The 5,148-nt window shown below is 42.7% G+C and overlaps 1 protein-coding gene across 1 annotated transcript in view; it reads right to left on the reverse strand.

Moving 5' to 3' along the window:
• cdk14 (cyclin dependent kinase 14) overlaps nucleotides 1-5,148 on the reverse strand; it is a 205,066-nt gene that overhangs the window by 190,491 nt on the left and 9,427 nt on the right.

Genomic DNA, 5,148 nt, shown 5'->3' on the forward strand with positions numbered 1-5,148 from the left:
TTAGTCTCAATAATTCCTAATTTCTGCTTTTCTAACTCAAACATTAGGTAGAATTTCCAGTAAATGAGGTTTATTGACCATAAATTCCAAAAATAACTGTAAAACTAAAGTCAATGAGTTAGTGTGACGTAGTGTTGAAAATGCCAAAAATTTGACTAACATTGGAAAAAAGCATCAAAAGTGTGGAAAAAAGGGAAAAAAACGGAAGAAAACAAAAGCTAACACTGATAAGGGATATCAGTCTGGGAATAACTTTCAAATTTCCTTAATATATAAACTGATGCATGCAATGTTATATTGCAGGCGGGACACATTAACATTTTTTCTTCTAAAAATAAATAACACAATCCCTCCAAAAATAAAAGTACATTTACGCTTTCAGTTATTTTTCTACATCGCAGTGCCATCCACTGTTCCTCACATCCGTAGCAGGGGAAGGCAGCGATGCACTTGACATCAATATCCTTCAGATGTATGGGGGGGGGGGGGGGGGGGGGGGGGGGGTTTAATCAACTGTTTGTTTCTGCAGCGTTGTTGGCCATCCCTCCTTCGCTCAGGAAGGTGGGAGAACATTGTTATGATGATTCTCAGTTATTAACGTCTAATGAGAAAGGCAGTATACAGAGACGCAGGGGCTCGGGGGGGGGGGGGGGGGGGGTTCGTGTATTTTGATGTCAGAGGTACACAGAGATGATATTCGGACGGTGTGTAACCTTCAGACAAAACAGCAGTTTTTACAGTATTGCAATTTCAGCTTCAAAATGTATTTTTTTGAAATGTCTGGATAAAAAAAAACAAATAGCCCAATAGTTTCTGTGATAACAGAATCAAGGACAGATGCATGAAAAAGAGTATTTCAAAAATCAATAACAGATTAAATAGGGCCCTACTTTAAGTCAGTGCTAAAAGCTAACTGGAAACTTGGAAATATGACTATTTCTAATTTTCCAACCCACTGTAACTGAAATTAAAAAAAATGATCTTAAAAACACATTAAAATAATGCACTCAGGCTCAGGCCTGGTGGGGGAACTTAGGCCCAGTGGGCCACCAGGCTCGTCCTACACTGGGGGGAACCAAGGGGGTCCAAGCCATCAGAGGGAGTGTGTGCAAGCGCTGTCGGCCCAGCCACTGAGCTGGTTAACTGCTGGTTAACTGCTGCTGCTGCTGCTGCCCCCCCACACACACACACACACACACACACACACACACACACACACACATTCCCCAAAGACTTTCCAGACAGCATAATCACAGTCCCAAATCCACACTCAATACAATGGATTAAACTGCAGGTAGACAATAAAGCTCCGGCACTGGCTCACATGGAAGATTTACAGCCTGCGGACAAGGAAGACATTTTACACTGTCAAGAGAAATGGTTGAAATTCAAACACCAAAAAGATAAAAAGGTAAGGTGGGGGGGGTGGGGGGGGGAGTGGGGGGGATGATACGCAGCAAAGGGCTGCCGGTCGGATTCAAAAGCGGGACGCTGCAGGACCCAGCCTACATTTATTCTTCATATATTTTCTGTTCATGTGGTCCATCATCGTATCGGTTTCCAGCAAAACAGACTGGAAGGAGAAAAATGCAGAAGATCTGTGTTGTGTTCTTCTTTACAAAGTCAATAACTGTCAGACTGACACGTGATGTCATTCTTCACGTCTCATGGTTTAATGTCTCTAGAAGTGTATTATTCAACGTCTGTTTCTGTTAAAGAAGGAAGAGCCAATTCTCAATACTGTTGAATCCCAATGTTTCTACAATCACAATCAATGGAAATCACAACGCAAATCCAATCGTGTATCGGGAAATGAATCAAAAAGAAGACTGTTTTCCCCAGACAATTGAAGAACGTTTGAAAATGTTAAAGTAACGATTTTGCCATACATATAGTTTGCTCATTTCTGGATGTTATTGTTGTGTTGTTCCCTGACATTCACGTAGCCACATTGGATGAACAAGAATACAAAATTAAACATATACACTCTTTCCAAGACGCCTTTTAATTTTATATTCTATATTATTTCACACTTCACTTGGACACTGCTGCAAATACAATGTACTTCTATACAATATGCTTATCAGCATGTATGGCGAGAGGGCATGAGACGGGAGAGGCTCCAGGTTGCAGCCTTAGAAGAAATCTTTTAGTTTGCCTATAATCTGCATTTATTTTAGAGAGGGACATGTTTTTTTAAATATAAAAAAACACACCAGATATTTCAAGTATTTTATTCATTAGCATGATAGTTGACGCAAGCTTTCACTTTGAAAAGTAAGAGAGAGAGCCTATTGTCTAAAGTATTTTATTCCAGGCTGCAGCCATACTCTCTTGGATTTAGCAGTGGTGGGAATCACGATTTTATCACAAGATTTATTTCATTATATAATATTTATATTGCAATTTATTACTATTTTTTACAGATGATGCCCCCAAAAGAAAACTTTGTCAAGATTTGTCTAATCTAAAAAGATATATTTCTGTTTGATGAAAAGAAAAAAAATCAACTGCACCATCTAGTGAACTGAAAAAAACAATTGATTTTAATATTTTGGTACCAAAACGTTAAACGGGCACTGTACTAGGATTATAAAGATTAAAAGATCGATAAACGGCCACATGCAACAGAAAATATCGCAATACTGTTCTGACATGCGGCACAGGACCGGGACAGTTAGGAAAAGATGGGGGGGGGTTATAAAATGTATTTTTGGTCCCCCCCCCACAACATACATTAAAACAAGCACCACTTCATAAAACAGTGCGAGTGCAAAATAGATGGTTACCTGGTCCTCAGGTCTCTGCAGGGTAAATCCAGACAGCTAGCTAGACTACTGTGCCAATCTGAGGACTATGGTTACCTGGTCTCAGGTCTCTGCAGGGTAAATCCAGACAGCTAGCTAGACATCTGTCCAATCTGAGGACTATGGTTCCTGGTCCTCAGTCTCTGCAGGGTAAATCCAGACAGCTAGCTAGCCTATCTGCCAATCTGAGGACTATGGTTCCTGGTCCTCAGGTCTCTGCAGGGTAAATCCAACAGCTAGCTAGACTATCTGTCCATCTGAGGACTATGGTCCCTGGCCTCAGATCTCTGCAGGGTAAATCCAGACAGCTAGCTAGACTATCTGTCCAATCTGAGGACTATGGTTACCTGGTCCTCAGATCTCTGCAGGGTAAATCCAGAACAGCTAGCTAGACTATCTGTCCAATCTGAGGACTATGGTTCCTGGTCCTCAAGTCTCTGCAGGGTAATCCAGACAGCTAGCTAGACTATCTGTCCAATCTGAGGACTATGGTTACCTGGTCCTCAGTCTCTGCAGGGTAAATCCAGACAGCTAGCTAGACTATCTTCCAATCTGAGGACTATGGTTACCTGGTCCTCAGGTCTCTCAGGGTAAATCCAGACAGCTAGCTAGACTATCTGTCCAAACTGAGGACTATGGTTACCTGGTCCTCAGATCTCTGCAGGGTAATCCAGACAGCTAGCTAGACTATGCTGTCCAATCTGAGGACTATGGTTACTGGTCCGAGTCTCTGCAGGGTAAATCCAGACAGCTAGCTGACTATCTGTCCAATCTGAGGACTATGGTTACCTGGTCCTCGGTCTCTGCAGGGTAAATCAGACGCTAGCTAGACTATCTGTCCATCTGAGGACATGGTTACCGGTCCTCAGATCTCTGCAGGGTGAATCCAGAACGCTAGCTAGACTATCTGTCCAATCTGAGGACTATGGTTACCTGGTCCTCAGATCTCTGCAGGTAAATCCAGACAGCTAGCTAGACTATCTGTCCAATCTGAGGACTATGGTTACCTGGTCTCAGATCTCTGCAGGTAAATCCAGACAGCTAGCTAGACTATCTGTCCAATCTGAGTTTTCTGTCAACGACTAAAACAACTTTTGGGGGGGGGGGCCTCTAGCTTACTCCTTTTAGCGGTACCAAATATTTTAAGTATACCACAAACTTTTCATAAGATTGGTTTTACAAAAGACTAAAGATACATATAACAATAAACACAAGAATATTCATTCAGTGTTACCTACATTTTATTTATCACTGCACATGAATAGTATCCTCTCTTTGGGGATAAGGGTGGGATTAAAAATGTTTGAAGTTATTTTCCACAGTTCAGGTCAGAGGGGGGTCGAGGCTTAATAGTAAGGGGGAACTGGCCACCACTGCCCCCCCCCCCCCTTTCCCTAGAACCGCCACTGACAGACACTGCAATAGGACTATAAAATTACAAATTTGGGAATTTAAAAAGTGATTTATTTGGGCTTTGCTAAGCCACCAAATCTGGGTAGAACCTATGCTTTAATCCCAGGGTCTGGGCCCCACAGGAGATTTGATATTTGATATACTTAATAACTTACTAATGAAAATGTATTACAAAGGGGTTTTGAGATGTTCCATCATTTCCATATAATCTATCTGGGGCTTTCTTCATGATCTCGAAAACACAACATGCCAAACTGACAGCTCTCATAAGGATCCAACCTGGGCTCAGACCAGCTTGAGAAGGGGCCAGGTTGGACCGGTGGTAGAGCAGGCGCACATGTACTGAGAGGTTTATGCCTTGACGCAGAGGTCCAGGGTGTGAATTCGACCTTGGACAATATCCTGCATGTCTTCCCCCTCTCTCTCACCTAACTGTCCTGTCAAAAATTAAAGGTCAAAAACTAATCTTAAAAAAAGAAAAGCTTGTGAAACCCTGTATCCGTCCACTAACCAGGTTTGAAGCATCCACAGTGCCGTAATGTGGCGCGTGATGCAGCCCTGCCCACTGGGACCTGTTGGATCAACACTGTTACCACCACGTAAACAATAAAGCTGGCTCTTGAATGTGCTTTGTTAAAGCATCCGTAGAGCAGGGGGCAGGAGCCCGATCGATGTTCGAGATGTGTTGATTTAGACGGGAGGAAAGATGGCCAATGGGAGATGAGCGTCAGCACAGCGAAAAAAGTCAATGCCAATCTTTCTTCTCCCGCAACATCGACCCAAACTCAATTCTGGCCATGTCTCATCTTTTCTTACAGGCTGCATCCAGCTATGCATTCTGTACGCACACTGCTTTAAAGGCCACTGGACTCAAGCTTTGTGTGTGTGTGTGTGTGTGTGTGTGTGTGTGTGTGTGTGTGTGTGTGTG

This window comes from Etheostoma spectabile, chromosome 6 (assembly GCF_008692095.1).
Source record: "Etheostoma spectabile isolate EspeVRDwgs_2016 chromosome 6, UIUC_Espe_1.0, whole genome shotgun sequence".
NCBI classification, from domain to species: Eukaryota; Metazoa; Chordata; class Actinopteri; order Perciformes; family Percidae; genus Etheostoma; species Etheostoma spectabile.